The sequence below is a fragment of the Oryx dammah genome, unplaced genomic scaffold (genome assembly GCF_014754425.2).
Source record: "Oryx dammah isolate SB20612 unplaced genomic scaffold, SCBI_Odam_1.1 HiC_scaffold_5, whole genome shotgun sequence".
NCBI classification, from domain to species: Eukaryota; Metazoa; Chordata; class Mammalia; order Artiodactyla; family Bovidae; genus Oryx; species Oryx dammah.
In genome coordinates this window covers 32341613-32362256 of record NW_024070189.1, presented here as the reverse complement: position 1 = coordinate 32362256, position 20644 = coordinate 32341613, and the positions used below count along the sequence as shown (strand labels likewise).

Below are 20644 nucleotides of genomic sequence, written 5' to 3'. Positions count from 1 at the left end.
TAAAGCACATCAATATTTGAATATGCCCTTCTGGCATGTTTGCCATGAATATATACTCTTAAGAGCAGTTGCATCCCTCTTTCTCATTTTGCATACTTTAGTCTTTTCAACTACTTAAGATATATTAACTATTGTCCAGGTTTTAACCCAGGCTTTACCACTAGCTATATCAATGTGGAAAAGTAATTTAAAATCACTTTGCCTTAGTTTCCCTCTCTGCAAAACAGACATGATAAATGTACCTCCCTCAGAGTGTTGCCTTGAAGAATCAATGAAGTACTCTCTGTAAAGTAGTTAGTACAAAGTCTAACACAGTAAATACCCAATAAAATTAGGTACTATCGTAATCATTGCTGTTATTAGTCATTCATATTCAAAGCAGTATTATTAACCCACCATGCATAAAATCTATGCTAACATCATTTCCTCCAAAGGTGTTTTCTTCAGTAAGCATTTTAGCCTTTTTGTGTCAAGTAATCCTTGAGAATTAGGTAGGACAAGGTATTAGTTTGTCTTGTGTCAGTTCAGTTCAGTTGCTCAGTTGTGTCCAACTCTGCAACCCTATGGACTGCAGCACACCAGGCTTCCTGGTCCATCATTAACTCCCAGAGTTTGCTCAAATTCATGTCCATTGAGTCAGTGATGCCATCCAACTGTCTCATCCTCTGTCGTCCCCTTTCTCCTCCCACCTTCAATCTTTCCCAGCATCAAGGTCTTTCCCAATGAGTCAGTTCTTAACATCAGGTGGGCAAAGTATTGGAGTTTCAGCTTCAGCATCAGACCTTCCAAGGAATATTCAGGACCGATTTCCTTTAGGATTGGCTGAATGGGTCTCCTTGCAGTCCAAGGGACCCTCAAGAGTCTTCTCCAACACCACAGTTCAAAAGCATCAGTTCTTTGCACTCACCTTCTTTATAGTACTACTCTCACATCCATACATGACTAATGGAAAAACCATAGCTTTGAATAGACAGATATTTGTTGGCAAAGTAATGCCTCTGCTTTTTAATATGCTGTCTAGGTTGGTCATAGCTTTTCTTCCATGGAGCAAGCGTCTTTTAATTTCATGGCCAAATCACCATCTGCAGTGATTTTGGAGCCCCCAAAAAATAGTCTCTCACTGTTTCCATTGTTTCCCCATCTATTTGCCAGGACCAGAGGCCATGATCTTTGTTTTCTGAATGTTGAGCCTTAAGCCAACTTTTTCACTCTCCTCTTTCACTTTCATCAAGAGGCTCTTTAGTTCTTCTTCACTTTCTGCCATAAGGGTGGTGTCATCTGCATATCTGAGGTTATTGATATTTCTCCCCGCAATCTTGATTCCAGCTTTTGCTTCATCCAGCCCAGCATTTTTCATGATGTACTCTGCATATAAGTTAAATAAGCAGGGCGACAGTATATAGCCTTGACGTACTCCTTTTTCTTGTGTCAGAGGTATGAAAAACTTACTATCTAAGTAGACTTAACACTGAGCATAAATAGATTCTAAAACTATTATATGAGATGCTGCATGTTACTATTAACATGCTGAATGATTCTCTGAGGATGACTAAGCATGTAATATAAATAACCAATGTATTATTTTAATGATTAAAAAATATAGTCTTCCTATGATCCTCTCTACAATTAGAATACAAGTATGTTCCAGAATTCAGTCAGCAAAACCCTGCCCTCTACTTGATCTGATCCCATTGTAAACATTAGCTTAGAGAACTTACTACTTGGTATGCAGACTTTCCAAAGCCCAGCAGCCATTGCTCAGTACAATGATTCAACAACAGAGTAAGTTACCACAATAAATACCATTTCTTTGTGTGCTTGTAATTCTTTGCTCTTATGTCAGAACTTTAAGCCATGAAATAAACATACATAACACAAACAGTAATATACATATGTATACATACATTAAGGAGAAGGCAATGGCACCCCACTCCAGTACTCTCGCCTGGAGAATCCCATGGACGGAGGGGCTGGGTAGGCTGCAGTCCATGGGGTCGCTGAGCGTCGGACACGACTGAGCGACTTCACTTTCACTTTTCACTTTCATGCATTGGAGAAGGAAATGGCATCCCACTCCAGTGTTCTTGCCTGGAGAATCCCAGGGACGGGGGAGCCTGGTGGGCTGCCGTCTCTGGGGTCGCACAGAGTCGGACACGACTGAAGTGACGTAGCAGCAGCATACATACATTATGCATATATTATATATATATATATATATATGTTGTCTTCAAATGTTTGGCATTTTCTGTGACTCTCAACAAAAAGATGGATTTTTTTTTTTTTTTTGTCTTTAGTAAATTTCAGATGAGTTAAGATGAATCTTGTGTTTTTGTTTGTAAAAAAGTCTACTATTAGTTTGGCTTCCTGGGGATAAGAAAGTCCATATAAATAAGGAGATTAATCTAAAAGAGAAGAGTTTAAACTGCAGTAGAAAATGCATTTACATCACTTTTCATTGAGCCAAGTTCAGTCCAGTTCAGTCGCTCAGTTGTGTCCGACTCTTTGTGACCCCATGGACTGCAGCGTGCCAGGCTTTCCCTTTTCATCACCCTTTCCCAGAGCTTGTTCAAACTCATGTCCATTGAGTCAGTGATGCCATCCAACCATCTCATCCTCTGCCATCCCCTTCTCCTGCCTTCGATCTAGATCATCTTAACAACATAAACTTCTTTTTAGTATTGTTCCATGATATGAATACATTTTATCCTTAAGAAAACTGTAGTGTAGTGTTTAATAGCATACATTCTGAAGAGACACTACCCAGATTTATTGTGGACTCAAATTCCAGCTTGTGAAATTTCTCCATAGCATTTCTGTGAGGGTTAAGTGAATTAGTACTGTCCGATTAGTTATAACAGAGCCTGGCATCTAGTAAATATTCAATTATTGTTAGCTCTCATTTTGTATTGCTTGGTTTTCTGAAAAATGTTGTTTAACCAGAAAGTAATGCATGATTCAAGAGAAACTAGGAGTGGATGAATCATTTTTCACTTTGAAAAGTAATAAGAGAAATATGATTATGTAAAACCTTACTCAATGTAGAGCTATTAAGGAAACTAGGTGGTTCAATGGAACTTGTATTTTGCAGCTATTTAAAGGGAAACCAAAACAAATCACAAAACTCACATAGCTGCAATCCTTTCTGAAAATCATTTTAAATAACTCAAAATATACATTCTTCACTCTTTTCTAATGCCAAAATAGTCATTGACTGCTTTGATCATTAATCAAGGAATGTGATAAATCTGGATTGATGTCTAAGCTGACTCTAGGGGAAATAAAACCTTAAATTAGTTCTAATTGTCACCATTATTTACTTTGAGAGTAGAGATGATACTTAACAATACATAAAATTTGTCATTTATAAATTAATATTTGATCTAGCAATTATACTGTTAGGAATTTGTCAGTGTACATTAAAAGGTTCATCTTTAAATACATGCACAGGATGGTCAATGCAGCATTTTTAATAGCGCATCCTGGAAATAAATGTTCATCAATAGAGATTAATTAGATCAATTCTGATAGTTCTGTACAATAGAAGACTACTCAGCTGTTAAAAGAAATGTCATAGATCTTAATGCATTAGCATATAAATTGTCACAAAGTATATTATTTTTAAAAGTGCAAGATGTAGAAATGTCTATAGAGTGATCCATCAGGCCACCTGTAAGATTGAATGTGTACACACAGAGGAAGCTCTCTGTATTAACAGGGTTTGGGGAAGAGAGTATAGGGGTTTTCAAATTATGTTGTATGCCTCTTGATAGTTCTGCTAATTTCTAAAGTCATCAATATCTGCTTGATGCTATCATAGGTCATTTCAATTTCTTATTGTTATTTCTCTATATTTAAAAATAGTAACAAATTCTATTTTAAGGTAACAAACTGAACATTTTGATAAAATAAGACATTTTCCTTTGTACATCTGTATTATCGGGTACCCTTCTGTTATATTTTTTGTCTATTGTAATTATATGATTATTAATTTACATCCTCTTTTAAACTGTGAGCTGTGCAGAGCTATGAAATTTAACATAGCACCTAATATTTAATAAATGTTATATTTCCAAAATATACAAAAGTACATAGACCTCAAAATAGACATAGATTTAAGATTTAATTTCCTCCATATCTAGTTGATATTCATGGGTATGTTAAATAATACTGAATTTCCAGAAAAATAAAATTAAGATAATAATAATTCCTATCTTATGGAACTTAAATAATGATTACATGATAGATTATATATATTTTTAAAATGATGCCATTGTGATGATCACATAGGAAGTCTTCAATTAAGACCTATTCCTGATTTCCTTTTTTCTAATCATCAACATTCAGAAAACTAAGATCATGGTATTTGGTCCCATTACTTCATGGCAAATAGATGGGGAAACAGTAGAAACAGTGACAGACTTTATTTTGGGGGGCTCCAAAATCACTGCAGATGGTGACTGCAGCTATGAAATTTAAAGATGCTTGCTCCTTGGAGGAAAAGTTATGACCTACCTAGACAGCTTATTCTAATTCTAAAGAAAGGCAATGCCAAAGAATGCTCAAACTACCACACAATTACACTCATCTCACACACTAGTAAAGTAATGCTCAAAATTCTCCAAGCCAGGCTTCAGCAATACGTGAACCGTGAACTTCCAGATGTTCTCGCTGGTTTTAGAAAAGGCAGAGGAACCAGAGATCAAATTGCCAACATCCACTGGATCATGGAAAAAGCAAGAGAGTTCCAGAAAAAACATCTATTTTCGCTTTATTGACTATGCCAAAGCCTTCGACTGTGTGGATCACAATAAACTGTGGAAAATTCTGAAAGAGATGGGAATACCAGACCACCTAGCCTGCCTCTTGAGAAACCTGTATGCAGGTCAGGAAGCAACAGTTAGAACTGGACATGGAACAACAGACTGGTTCCAAATAGAAAAAGGAGTACGTCAAGGCTGTATATTGTCACCCTGCTTATTTAACTTATATGCAGAGTACAAAGTCAAAGAAGAGAGTGAAAATGTTGGCTTAAAACTCAACATTCAGAAAACTAAGATCATGGCATTCGGTCCCATTACTTCATCGCAAACAGATGGGGAAACAGTGGCAACACTGGCTGACTTTATTTTTCTGGGCTCCAAAATCACTGCAGATGGTGGTTTGGCCATGAAATTAAAAGACACTTACTCCTTGGAAGGAAAGTTATGACCAACTTAGACAGCATATTAAAAAGTAGAGACATTACTTTGCCAGCAAAGGTCCATCTAGTCAAGGCTATGGTTTTTCCAGTAGTCATGTATGGATGTGAGACTTGGACTGTAAAGAAAGCTGAGCACCAAAGAATTGATGCTTTTGAACTGTGGTGTTGGAGAAGACTCCTGAGAGTCCCTTGGACTGCAAGGAGATCCAACCAGTCCATCCTAAAGGAGATTAGTCCTGGGTGTTCCTTGGAAAGACTGATGCTGAGGCTGAAACTCCAATACTTTGGCCACCTGATGTGAAGATCTGACTCATTGGAAAAGTCCCTGATGCTAGGAAAGATTGAGGGCAGGAGGAGAAGGAGACAGCAGAGGATGAAATGGTTGGATGGCATCACTGATTCAATGGACATGGGTTTAGGTGGACTCCAGGAGTTGGTGATGGACAAGGAGGCCTGGTGTGCTGCAGTTCATGGGTTCGCAAAGAGTCGGACATGACTGCGTGACCGAGCTGAACTGAACTGATGCATATATATACTGAAGCAGAAAATTATATGATATACCAACTTTTCTTCCAAAGAAGATCCAAGCAGTGGCAAGCAATATGAGTAATTGGGAAGAACAGTACAAAAAACTTTATGTCAGACAATATATAATCCAATTATAGAGATGCATGTCATTGTTACTGTGAAATAATTATAGTTATTTTGATAGCCACTTTATTATTTACAACTTCAGATTTCCTAGGATTAAAGTTAAGGGATCAAACGTTGCACAGATTTTGTTGTTGTTCGTGGTAATGGAGGTCAGTTTATCTTCGGATCTTTCTTTTCTAAAATTCATTTATACATTTGTTAAGTTGGGTTCAGAATTTAAGTTTTAGTTCCCAGCTGAGAGGTTTACTTTTTCCCTGCATAGAATAAAATCATGACTTCATATTAATAATAGCCTCATAATATTGCCATTGCCCAGCAGACTAATCACAAAACCACCAGTAGCAGGGAAGATAAGAAAGTGCAGTTACTCGTATACTTGAAATGTTGACATTTGGCATCTAGTTCCATAAAGGCTGTTTACATAGTAACTGTCTTTAATATATTTTTCTAATAGGTCAAATATTTCTTCTCACTTGAATATCTCATCCTATATACAGTACACTAAACTAACAGCTGTTAACAAATGCATCAGTTCCGTTCAGTTCAGTCGCTCAGTCATGTCCAATTCTTTGCGACCCCATGAATCGCAGCATGCCAGGCCTCCCTGTTCATCACCATCTCCCAGAGTTCACTCAGACTCACGTCCATCGAGTCCGTGATGCCATCCAGCCATCTCATCCTCGGTCGTCCCCTTCTCCTCCTGCCCCCAATCCCTCCCAGCATCACAGTCTTTTCCAATGAGTCAACTCTTCGCATGAGGTGGCCAAAGTACTGGAGTTTCAGCTTTAGCATCATTCCTTCCAATGAAATCCCAGGGCTGATCTCCCTCAGAATGGTCTGGTTGGATCTCCTTGCAGTCCAAGGGACTCTCAAGAGTCTTCTCCAACACCACAGTTCAAAAGCATCAATTCTTTGGCGCTCAGCCTTCTTCACAGTCCAACTCTCACATTCATACATGACCACTGGAAAAACCATAGCCTTGACTAGACAGACCTTAGTCGACAAAGTAATGTCTCTGCTTTTGAATATGCTATCTAGGTTGGTCATAACTTTTCTTCCAAGGAGTAAGCGTCTTTTAATTTCATGGCTGCAGTCACCATCTGCAGTGATTTTGGAGCCCCCAAAATTAAAGTCTGACACTGTTTCCACTGTCTCCCCATCTGTTTCCCATGAAGTGATGGGACCGGATGCCATGATCTTTGTTTTCTGAATGTTGAGCTTTAAGCCAACTTTTTCACTCTCCTCTTTCACTTTCATCAAGAGGCTTTTTAGCTCCTCTTCACTTTCTGCCATAAGGGTGGTGTCATCTGCATATCTGAGGTTATTGATATTTCTCCCAGCAATCTTGATTCCAGCTTGTGTTTCTTCCAGTCCAGCATTTCTCATGATGTACTCTGCATAGAAGTTAAATAAACAGGGTGACAACATATAGCCTTGACGTACTCCTTTTCCTATTTGGAACCAGTCTGTTGTTCCATGTGCAGTTCTAACTGTTGCTTCCTGACCTGCATACAGGTTTCTCAAGAGGCAGGTCAGGTGGTCTGGTATTCCCATCTCTTTCAGAATTTTCCACAGTTTGTTGTGATCCACACAGTCAAAGACTTTGGCATAGTCAATAAAGCAGAAGTAGATGTTTTTCTGGAACTCTCTTGCTTTTTCCATGATCCAGCAGATGTTGGCAATTTGATCTCTGGTTCCTCTGCCTTTTCTAAAACCAGCTTGAACATCAGGGAGTTCATGGTTTACGTATTGCTAAAGCCTGGCTTGGAGAATTTTGAGCATTACTTTACTAGCATGTGAGATGAGTGCAACTGTGCGGTAGTTTGAGCATTCTTCTGCATTGCCTTTCTTTGGAATTGGAATGAAAACAGACCTTTTCCAGTCCTGTGGCCACTGCTGAGTTTTCCAAATTTGCTGGCATATTGAGTGCAGCACTTTCACAGCATCATCTTTCAGGATTTAAAACAGCTCAACTGGAATTCCATCACTTCCACTTGCTTTGTTCATAGTGATGCTTTCTAAGGCCCACTTGACTTCACATTCCAAGATGTCTGGCTCTAGATTAGTGATCACATCATCATGATTATCTGGGTGGTGAAGATCTTTTCTGTACAGTTTTTCCGTGTATTCTTGCCACCTCTTCCTAATATCTTCTGCTTCTGTTAAGTCCAGACCATTTCTGTCCTTTATCGAGCCCATCTTTGCATGAAATGTTCCCTTGGTATCTCTAATTTTCTTGAAGAGATCTCTAGTCTTTCCCCTTCTGTTGTTTTCCTCTATTTCTTTACATTGATCGCTGAAGAAGGCTTTCTTATCTCTTCTTGCTATTCTTTGGAACTGTGCATTCAGATGCTTATATCTTTCCTTTTCTCCTTTTCTTTTCACCTCTCTTCTTTTCACAGCTATTTGTAAGGCCTCCCCAGACAGCCATTTTGCTTTTTTGCATTTCTTTTCCATGGGGATGGTCTTGATCCCTGTCTCCTGTACAATGTCACAAACCTCATTCCATAGTTCATCAGGCACTCTATCTATCAGATCTAGGCCCTTAAATCTATTTCTCACTTCCACTGTATAATCATAAGGGATTTGGTTTAGGTCATACCTGAATGGTCTAGCGGTTTTCCCTATTTTCTTCAATTTGAGTATGAATTTTGGTAATAAGGAGTTCATGATCTGAGCCACAGTCAGCTCCTGGTCTTGTTTTTGTTGACTGTATAGAGCTTCTCCATCTTTGGCTGCAAAGAATATAATCAATCTGATTTTGGTGTTGACCATCTGGTGATGTCCATGTGTAGAGTCTTCTCTTGTGTTGTTGGAAGAGGGTGTTTGCTATGACCAGTGCATTTTCTTGGAAAAACTCTATTAGTTTTGCCCTGCTTCATTCCGCATTCCAAGGCCAAATTTGCCTGTTACTCCAGGTGTTTCTTGACTTCCTATTTTTGCATTCCAGTCCCCTATAATGAGAAGGACATCTTTTTTGGGTGTTAGTTCTAAAAGGTCTTGTAGGTCTTCATAAAACCATTCAACTTCAGTTTCTTCAGCATTACTGGTTGGGGCATAGACTTGGATAACTATGATATTGAATGGTTTGCCTTGGAGACAAACAGAGATCATTCTGTCATTTTTGAGATTGCATCCAAGTACTGCATTTCGGACTCTTTTGTTGACCTTGATGGCTACTCCATTTCTTCTGAGTGATTCCTGCCTGCAGTAGTAGATATAATGGTCATCTGAGTTAAATTCACCCATTCCAGTCCTTTTTAAACATATGCATAATTAAACATATTTTGCAAGGTACTTTAGATATTGTAAACATATCCATTTGGTCGTTTGCAGAGAATTATGCCACTACCTGTTATGAGATTTGAGGAGGTCATCAATAAATTCAATGAAATCTGAAGACTGATTAGAAGAATCTTAACCATAATCACTTGCTACTATTGAAATATATTAGGAGGCATAGATTTTATTATGCTGAAATTTTCACACATGGAGGAACTCCATTTGTTAACAGTTACAGAGGGTGATACTTGGCATTTGAAACTCCACCACAGTATTAAACTCATTGCCATGTGAACTGATAATATCTAGTACAGGTTTTTATTTTTATTTTTTTTTCATGGCTTATTCTTGGTTGTGATTTTTATTAAAGTCATTTAATTTTAATTTTTAAAAAAATTTAATAGTCCACTTGCTATTTCTAGGTGTGTGTTCTATGGAATCACAAATAATAGTATTAGTCATTTCTATTTCTGAGATCAGATCACATGATACCTAAGTATCTCAAGTTTGCTTTATACAAGGGTGTGGTTGGTAGGTGGAAAAGCCTAAAATGAAGCCAGCAGGATAGGAAATCTTTTCAAACAAGTGTGCTCTAATAAGCCCAAGAATTTGGAACTGCCTTCAAAATCAGAGAGACTTGAGTTAATATCCCTGTTCCACAACTTCTGGGCTAAATGGTTTTGGGGATATCCATTCATTCTGTCATCAGTAACATTTGCTTTTCAGTCTCTAAGTTGTGTCTGACTCTTTATGACCCCATGGACTGCATCATGCCAGCTTTCCCTGTTCTCTACTATCTCCTGGAATTTGCTCAAATGCATGTCCATTGAGTAGGTGATGCCATCCAAGTATCTCATTCTCTGTCACCCCCATTCTCTTCCTGTCCTCAATCTTTCCCAGCATTAGGGTCTTTTCCCAAGAGTTGGCTCTTTACATCAAGTGGCCAGAATATTGGAGCTTCAGCCTCAGTATCAGTCCTTCCAATGAATATTCAGGGTTGATTTCTTTTAGGATTGACTGGTTTGATCTCTTTGCTGTCCAAGGGACTCTCAAGAGTCTTCTCCAGCACCACAGTTCAAAAGCATTGAACAGTACCGGTAACATTTACACATTGGTAGCTTTGAGCCCAAGGCTTCCCAGGTGGCTCAGTGGTAAAGAATCTGTCTGCAATGCAGAAGATGCACCCTCTATCTCTAGGTTGGGAAGATCCCCTGGAGAAGGAAATGGCAACCCACTCCAGTACTCTTGTCTGGGCAATCCCATGGACAGAGGAGCTTGGCCAGCTGTAGTCTGAAGTGTCACAAAGAGTCAGGCAAAACTTTGTGTCTAAACAACAATAGCAACTTTGAGCCCAGCACTGTTATAGGCACTGGGTAAACAGCAGTGGACTGCAAGGAGATTCAACCAGCCCATCCTAAAGGAAATTAGTCCTGAATATTCATTGGAAGGACTGATGCTGAAGCTCCAATACTTTGGCCACCTGATGGAAAGAACTGACTCATTAGAAAAGACTTTGATGCTGGGAAAGATTGAAGGTGGGAGGAGAAGGGGATGACAAAGGGTGAGATGGTTGGATGGCATCACCAACTGAGTTTGGACAAAGGGTGAGATGGTTGGATGGCATCACCACATGAGTTTGAGTAAACTCTGGGAGTTGGTGATGGACAGGGAGGCCTGGTGTGCTGCAGACCATGGGGTTGCAAAGAGTCAGACACGACTGAGCGACTGCACTGCACTGAAACAGCAATGGATTAAGTAAAGTGAATTACTTAAGAGAGATCACAGACAAGTGTAAGAAACAGAGAAGGCACTTAAGTAGTAAGTACAGTGAACTCCAAAGGACAAACCTCATCATGTGGGATTGAATGAAGGAGGTCTAAGAGAACAGATGTCCAGGTTGACCAAAGAATGAATGGGCCCATTTGGGAGGGGGAAATCAGAGAAGCAAATATGCCAGAGCAGGAGCCAGCATATGTGGACTCTTACAGACTGGCCTATTTGTTTGAGAAATTGAGGCAAAACCTAGGAGGTCTACATGTTGGAAGGGGGGCTGAAAGGAGAAATTATGGCCAAATCCTAAAGGGCCTTGAAAGGAATGTCAGAATTTTGGATTTTTTTTTTTCTTTTCCTGAGAGCATTGCCTAACCTTTCTAAATGCCAATTCACTCAGCTATAAATTAGGATAATATTACCTAGCCTCATGAGGTTTTTATAAAGACTCAATAAGATATATGTTTATAATTTGCTTAGAAACAAGGTCTGGCACATTATAAATATTTTATAGTAGTAGCTATTATTAATTTTCTTAAGGCTGTTATTACTAGAATTCTTATTAAATAAGCCAGTTTGTGGGCAGGGCAGAATAAGGGTCAGGAGGGTATCAGGGCTAGTAGGTCAGAGCTCCTCAAGAGCTTGTTTGCTAGTGAACAACAGCCCAAGGAGATAATCAACTTCAGGAAGAAAGAAGTAGCAGGTTATCATAGCTCTAAACTTGTACAACCTGGAGCAGTGGCTCTCACCTAAGAGCTATCTGGCTTCCCAGAGGACATTTGAAGGTGGCTGAAGAACATGCTGCTTGATACAACTGAAGGGAGGATGTAATGGTTAGAGACTGGGGAGTGTTCTAATATCCTGCAGTGCACAAACAGCCACCCACAGCAAGGAACTGCAACAGTACTGAGTCTGGGAACTCTTCACCTAGTGCATGCCTGCCAAAGTGGGAACAGAGGTCACAGCTGACACAATGGGCTGAAAATGAGTTTGTCTGTGAAGCTCTCTCCTTATTACTTGTTTGTTTCTATTCTGTGCCTTTTCTGTCCTCTGTTAAACTGGAAGACAAACTAAACATCATATGGTGAATTACACGTATAGTTTGCTCTATCTCAAAGCTGCTAAAACATATATCCCTTCACTAGCTAATTAGTTTCAGCAAACCTCTGCAGTGGGTGGTAAACGTAGCTGACAATAGCAATCATGTGTTCCAGAAGTGTCAGTGGAGAAACACCAAGATGATGTGGGAGTGTCGAATTTGTGATTTAGGTGGGGCGGTGTCAAACAGCTGCAAACAATATTGCCAGAATACCCAAATTAAACCCATTAAAACCCATTAAAAATACCCATTTTTAAAAGGATGTAAAGTTCATACAGTAGAATCTGGGTAAAAATAATGTAACAAATGACTTCTTACTTATCTAGATTAAGGGCTTATATAGTCAAATGCATTATTGGTTGTACTATAGCATTCTGTTACCAATCTGAATTTCCCTGGGGATTTCCATAGTTCTATTTTTTATGATATTGTCTTAGATGTCAAGTAATACTGGTGGATAGAAGTGCCCATATTTTATCATTCTAATTTCAGTATTGAATAAGAGCAAATGCTTCTGCAGTAATTCTCAAAAATAATTTTATGTGCTAATTTGCTAAGTAGTCCAGAATATGTTTTAAATATAAACATTTGCGATTAGTAAATACACTCTAATAATGTGTGTAAGAATCAGATACATGTATATTAATTTTTATGTGAGTGCAGTTTAATTTTGAATGAAGGACTTCCTTAAATGAGGGTTTCAGGAATCTGTTAAATTCAACCTTTACTTGTTACAATGCAGAGGTGACAAGACTCTCTCCCTGATGAAAAAGGGGTTAGTATTTAGCAAATTTCACAGTTCAAGTAAAAGTTAAGAAACATAAAATAAGCAGAGTTGTTAAAAGCTTAAAAACAATTGTTGTGTTTTTAACCTTATAATTCAAAAATAATAAATACAGTAAAATATCAGGTTGGGAGGGGCTGAGATATCTATTGGGATGGCCAAAAGTTCATTTGGATTTTTCTGTAACATCTTATGGAAAAATTTGAATGATCTTCTTGGCCAACCCAATAAAAGGGAAAAGATGCGGGGTAGTATTTAAAAATACCAATATGATCATGTCATTCCTCAACTTAACACTTTTTCATGATTTCTCATTACTCTTGGTGAAAACAAAAACAAAACAACAACAACAAATTCCCTAACACAGCCTAGTGTCTGGTCTAATCATTTTCTGCTTCTCCAGTCCTCCTCAACCAAATGCCTGCTGCCACAGAGCCTTTGTATATGTTCTTCCCTTTGCCTGAAAGTCTCGTTTCAGTTGTTCCCTTATGTTACTCTTTTGTTTAATCATTCAAAGTCAGATCTGTAAATACATACACAGAGAACCTCAATCTCTCTTTTATATTCCTACCAGAATGGTCATTTTTCTGTATATTTATGTGCTGATTTCATATAGGAGTAGCCAAGAATTGCAGCAATTTCTATAATCAATTTATCACAGATTTACAAGGTTTACCAGTCATCTCTTGTGATTGCACATTTTTGGAAAAGATGAGCCCACAAGATAAAAGATTAATAATTGTAAATATGATTCATGTTTGTATAGAGCTTTATATCTTACTAAGCTTATTCTAGCATATTGAAAAGCAGAGACATTATTTTGCCAACAAAGGTCCGTCTAGTCAAGGCTATGGTTTTTCCAGTGGTCATGTATGGATGTGAGAGTTGGACTGTGAAGAAAGCTGAGTGCTGAAGAATTGATGCTGTTGAACTGTGGTGTTGAAGAAGACTCCTGAGAGTCCCTTGGACTGCAAGGAGATCCAACCAGACCATTCTGAAGGAGATCAGCCCTGGGTGTTCTTTGGAAGGAATGATGCTAAAGCTGAAATTCCAGTACTTTGGCCACCTCATGCGAAGAGTTGACTCACTGGAAAAGACTCTGATGCTGGGAGGGATTGAGGGCAGGAGGAAAAGGGGACAACAGAGGATGAGATGGCTGGATGGCATCACCAACTTGATGGACATGAGTTTGAGTGAACTCCGGGAGATGGTGATGGACAGGGAGGCCTGGCGTGCTGCGATTCATGCAGTCACAAAGAATCGGACACAACTAAGCGACTGAACTGAACTGAACTGAAGTCTTACTCTCATTTGATCCTTGCAATAATCCCATGAGGTATGTAGCAAAGTTATTTATTCAGCAAACATTTTAAGCATCTATTATGATGCTTAAAGCTAGGGATACAAGTATAAAAATAAGCAGCAATTTTGTTCTCCTACCTTCAGGGAGATGATCTTTGGAAAGGGGAGAGGGGATACATGGTTAACAAACAATAATGGTGGGTAACTAGAGCTAAGTTCAGTGTAAGAAAAGATTGGTGCAGGAATGAGAACAAAAAAAGGTTAATTCTGCCTGAGGACAATAGAGAAATGGGGAAAGCACTGCAAGCAGAGAAAACAGCATGAATAAATGAACATGAACTGTATATCATTTGTGTTGCAAAGAACTCAGATGCAGAGAGACATTGGTAGAAGATGACATAGCTTTACCTATCAGCCTCCTGTGCATTTCTCTGTGTTGTCTCACTCTCAGGCAGGCTCTCCTATGCTAGTGACAAGCAGTTCCTATCTCATGTGTTATCCTCTCAACATTTTGAGTAAGAACCTTTGACATTGTGTTTCAATGGGCTCTACATGGGTAAATCAGTCACTCTTCTCAGGAGCAGGTGATGTTATGTTATGATTGACCACTTCTGATGAAAAAGTCCATTTCAAGAGTCAAATCCCAATTAGATGTATCCACATCACATGTCTTAAAGCAGCAGTTCTCAAATTTGAGCAAACATTAAACTTTCCTGGAGAGTTTAGCGTATCTGTGCTGGACTGCATTCCCTAGAGTGTCTGACTCAGCAGATCAAGATTGTATTTCTAAGTTTCCAGGAGGTGAGGCTGATGCTGCCCATTCAGGGCCGCACTTTAAAAACCACTACCCTTGAGAACTGGAAGGATAGTTTCCCATGAAAAATCTAAGTGCTGCTAACTGAAGTGCCGATACCTCTAGATCCCAGGCGGCCTGAAACCAGAGAATTAAGCTGTACCTCTCTGTGTGAATTTAGAAGTCCAGTTGCTTGCATTTCAGCCCTTTCCCCCTTTCCCTTACCTTTTCTGCTTCACTTTATCAGTAGCCTCATAATCCTTTTCGGGCTACACAAGTGTGCTCAACTTCAAGCACCAGATCTTTACCATTCTGAATCAAAACATATGTTTTTTTGTTTGTTTATTTGTTTGTTTGAATCGGAAGAACCTGATTCAAAGGTCTGATGTTTCTATATCCACTACAATCAGTAAACATATCCAAAGTCTTTGGGTTAAAGACCTTGTTTTTGACTATTTATGTGGCCTTGGACATGTTACTTATAGTCTGTGTCCTTCAATTCCTCATATGTATAATGTTGTTATAGGAGTATCTCATAATAATAGCTGCATTATAAATATTGTTTGATGAGTTTAATTCAATGAATTCATTTTTGTAAAGTGCTTAGAATAGCTCCTAACACATAAGTAAAGCCTGTGTAAGCCTTCAGTTCAGTTCAGTTCAGCTGCTCAGTCATGTCCAACTCTTTGCGATCCCATGAATTGCAGCATGCCAGGCCTCCCTGTCCATCACCAACCCTGGGAGTCCACCCAAACCCATGGCCATTGAGTCAGTGATGCCATCCAACCATCTTATCCTCTGTCGCTCTCTTCCTCTCCTACCCTCAATCTTTCCCAGCATCAGGGTCATTTCAAATGAGTCAACTCTTCGCATCAGGTGGCCAAAGTATTGGAGTTTCAGCTTCAACATCAGTCCTTCCAATGAACACCCAGGACTGATCTCCTTTAGGATGGACTGGTTGGATCTCCTTGCAGTCCAAGGGACTCTCAGGAGTCTTCTCCAATACCACAGTTCAAAAGCATCAATTCTTCGGTGTTCAGCTTTATTTATTGTCCAACTCTCACATCCATACATGACCACTGGAAAAACCATAGCCTTGACTAGATGGACCTTTGTTGGCAAAGTAATGTCTCTACTTTTTAATATGCTGTCTAGGTTGGTCATAACTTTCCTTCCAAGGAGTAAGCGTCTTTTAATTTCATGGCTGCAATCACCATCTGCAGTGATTTTGGAGCCCAGAAAAATAAAGTCAGCCACTGTTGCCACTGTTTCCCCATCTATTTGCCATGAAGTGATGGGACCAGATACCATGATCTTCGTGAATCTTTCTGAATGTTGAGCTTTAAGCCAACTTTTTCACTCTCCTCTTTCACTTTCATCAAGAGACTCTTTAGTTCTTCTTCACTTTCTGCCATAAGGGTGGTATCATTTGCATATCTGAGGTTATTAATATTTCTCCCAACAATCTTGATTCCAGCTTGTGCTTCCTCCAGCCCAGCGTTTCTCATGATGTACTCTGCATAGAATTTAAATAAGCAGGGTGACGATATCCAGCCTTGACATACTCCTTTTCCTATTTGGAACCAGTCTGTTGTTCCATGTCCAGTTCTAACTGTTGCTTCCTGACCTGCATACAGATTTCTCAAGAGGCAGGTCAGGTGGTCTGGTATTCCCATCTCTTTCAGAATTTTCCACAGTTTATTGTGATCCACACAGTCAAAGGCTTTGGCATAGTCAATAAAGCAGAAATAGATGTTTTTCTGGAACTCTCTTGCTTTTTCCATGATCCAGCAGATGTTGGCAATTTGATCTCTGGTTCCTCTGCCTTTTCTAAAATCGGCTTAAACATCTGGAATTTCATGGTTCACATATTACTGAAACCTGGCTTGGAGAATTTTAAGCATTACTTTACTAGCATGTGAGATGAGTGCAATTGTGCTTTTGAACTGTGGTGTTGGAGAAGACTCTTGAGAGTCCCTTGGACTACAAGGAGATCCAATCAGTCCATTCTGAAGGAGATCAGCCCTGGGATTTGTTTGGAAAGAAGGATGCTAAAGCTGAAACTCCAGTACTTTGGCCACCTCATGCGAAGAGTTGACTCATTGAAAAAGACTCTGATGTTGGGAGGGATTGGGGGCAGAAGGAGAAGGGGACGACCGAGAATGAGATGGATGGATGGCATCATGGACTCAATGAACGTGAGTCTGAGTGAACTCTGGGAGATGGTGATGAACAGGGAGGCCTGGCGTGCAATTCATGGGGTTGCAAAGAGTCGGACATGACTGAGCGACTGAACTGAACTGACTGAACTGTGTGGTAGTTTGAGAATTCTTTGGCATTGCCTTTCTTTGGGATTGGAATGAAAACTGACCTTTTCCAGTCTTGTGGCCACTGCTGAGTTTTCCAAATCTGTTGGCATATGTAATCCTTTTTTTATTTTTTATTTTTTTAATATTTATTTATTTTTTGTTTTACTTTACAATTCTGTATTGGTTTTGCCATACATTGACATGAATCCACCACGGGTGCTCTTATTTTTAAAAATATCCCTTGTCAATTGCTTTAGATAATTAGATTTAAAAAATAATTAGATCATAATCTTCATCAATTTCAGAAAAGAAAGAGCCTGTAGCAGTCACAGAATTGAATCTCTTTTTTGAATATTTGATACACCTATATACAGAAAATTAAATGATCTGACAAAAGTTAAGAAATGGTTAGTGAGCTCAGAATTCATGTTTCTTATACCCATTGTAGACAGACGCTTCACCGTCTGAGCCACCAGGGAAGCTACCGTGTGCTTTACTTCTTTCTAATTAAGCATGGCTTCTCAAGGAAAGACCGTGAATTTCAGAGTCACAGGTTAGAATTCCTTTTTTCCATGTTCTACCCAAATAATAAATGTTAATATGCTAGGTACTCTTTTGTAGCCTGTGTTTTCTTATTTTTGAAATGAGCTTAAAAACATACCATGCAGGATTTTTGGGAAGCCTAAATACAGAAAAGTGTGTGAAGTGCCTAGCACAGTGCCTGGGTAATATGTTTGTTGGTCCATATTTTGTTTCATTCCTCTCTTCTATTTTCTTAAATAGTCCTATTTCATCTCAGTAGGAACCTTTACCATTTATATCAACAAGATAGCTAATGGTATAAATTGTACATTGTATCTAGACTATATGAACATGATGGAGAAAATATCCTTCTATGAGATGGCTTTGAACACTTTGCCAATCACTTCTGTCTGTGACTATACACTTGGGTTATCTCCAGAACTAATGAGTACAAGTGTTAGTGGCTACCATTTATGGAATACTTTTCATGTGTCTGGCATTCTGCTGAATCCTTTTCATGTACTCATCTATGTATTTATCATCCCAACCCTAGGAAGTTTCAACTGTTAGGACAGTTTTGTAAGAAACAGAATTTATTGTCAAAACTGAATGTCTTCAAACCCTTGTGTAACTTGGTTTAGATCTAAATTATTCGGATGTTTGTGCCACATAAGAGTTGAACAAAGGGCACAGTGTATACAGTGGACCTTGACTAAAAAGACTGACATACAATTTTCAAATGAATTCAACTTTACCTTTTGTGTGGCTTCACATACATCCGGACTTCTTGGGATAGTGTAGAACAGGCTGAATATACTCACCCTAAAGACACCTCTCCTATATGGCTTATTCTCTGTTATATACTGGCCTGTGTTTGGTGTAGAAAATAGGACTGTGTCTGTCCTTGGAATATGTTTTTTCTTGCCTCTGGCTTTGCCAGAAAGGTTTCCTTCTCTCTCTAGCTGCCTTTCTGCATCTTCTCTATTTGCCTAAATCTGATAGATTCTTCAGACTAACTCAATTGTCTTCCTTCATGAAGGCCTGCCTGAGTTAAACTGTGCTAATTACATTCTCAGGGTTCTAATTTGCTGAATATATTTTAAAATATTTATTGTACAATTAACATATGTATAAATTTGAAAAGTAAACTAGAATAAGCAAAAATAATAAAAACTATTACCTGAAGTTTTATCAGTAAGAAGAAAGCTATGGTCTTAATTTCCATATAAGAATATATGTAACAGTAAAGAAATGTAAGTACACACACACACATACAGACACACACACACACTGGAGATGGAAATGGAAACCCACTCCAATATTCTTTTTTTTTTTTTTTCCACTCCAATATTCTTACCTGGGAAATCCCATGGACAGAGGAGCCCGTCAGGCAGTAGTCCATAGGGTCGCAAAAGAGTTGGACACAGTGTAGTTAATAAACAACAAATACACACATACATATGTGTACCTATGTGTGTGTTTAACAATTATTTATCTATTATAGTATACCTTGCTCTTTTGCTGAATATTATACTATAAAATAAAATATTTTAAAAATGGCTATCTTTCCATCTGTATAGTACTTTATGAAGCAAGTAATGAATAAGTAGCAACACATGACTAGTTTCCTACTTACTGATTTATTATGATCTTGAGCAAATTACTTATTCTGCTATTTTGTTTTGTTTTGTAATTATTTGACTTCACAAAAATCAGAAGGCCTAATGGACAGCCAGTCTATCCCCATGGTGCCCTGCATGAAAATAAGTCAGCTTAGATATATGATGGACTAAAATCCCACTACTTAAGACATCAAGCAGTGAGATAAAGAGCCATGAAGTCAACTATTTTTTTACAAAAAAATATTTAACCTAAAGGGGTGTTTTGAGGATTAGTTGAAATAAGGCAAATAAGATATGTAACATAGTGCCTGGCACATAATAAGCATTAAAAAATATTAATCATTAATATTATTCCCATTACAAATATGTATCTATTCATTCAACATATGTCAACTATGTGTCCAGAAGTATGCTAGATCCAACTTATAAAATCTTAAAATCTATTTAAGGTATTGTCACTACATAACAGTATTTCCACAGTTGGCAGTGGGATATGATGGATAAGCATGTGGAAAATTAGAACAGCCAAGACTTTAGTCTTAACAATGAGACAGTGATTCCAAAAAAAATCTCAGAGAACAAAATTTCCTATATCTCAGTGACGATTTCATAATGAGCTATCTTGCAACCTGAGGAATTTTTTTTTAAAGTCTTCCAGATTCTATAGTAAAAAAGCAAAAACCAAAATAGCTCTGTCATGTTTAGCCACTGCCAATTAATGCCTGGAATTGGATTAACCACCAGAAAACCAGTTTAGGTAACGTAAGACTCAAGCTGTCAGGCAGGGTTAGTATCCTTGGAGGAACCACATACATATCTTGTCAAGGAAAAACAGCCTACAATATCATCTTTTTTCAAGGCACGAGTAAATTCCTGCCTCATCCGTATAAAACCTTCAGACCTCCAAGAGGCCAGAGGGTACAGATTAAAATTCATGCTTAGCAGAAACAGCTTCCGTGCTGCTCGCCACACTCTTGTACACAGTATTCAAAAGAGAATCCCAAGGACTTAGCTATTGTCTCAGTTCTGCATTTGAACTCTGTCCATGTACAGGCATAGAGCAGCTAGTGTTTTACAAAGGGAGGGGGTGGTTACATTTAAAGTGCTCGGCATTATCAGAAACCCCTGTGTTTGGATTATTATTAAGAGGGCCACAGAATGTGTCTGCTCGATTCTTTGTTACCTTAAGCCGTTGTTGTCAGGTTGGGAACACTGCTGAATTCTGTTAAACAATGGTGGTGGGAGGGGGAGGGGGCAGGTTTTGAACAAACAACCTTGTGTATGTTTCTGTGAATGTGCCTGTGTGT

General features: G+C 38.6%; 1 non-coding gene across 1 annotated transcript; it reads right to left on the bottom strand.

Moving 5' to 3' along the window:
* Positions 1–19406: 19406 nt before the first annotated feature.
* LOC120864944 lies at positions 19407–19553 on the bottom strand. Its single transcript, XR_005721285.1, has one exon. It is a non-coding gene; the product is annotated as a small nucleolar RNA SNORA79 (small nucleolar RNA).
* Positions 19554–20644: the final 1091 nt, after the last annotated feature.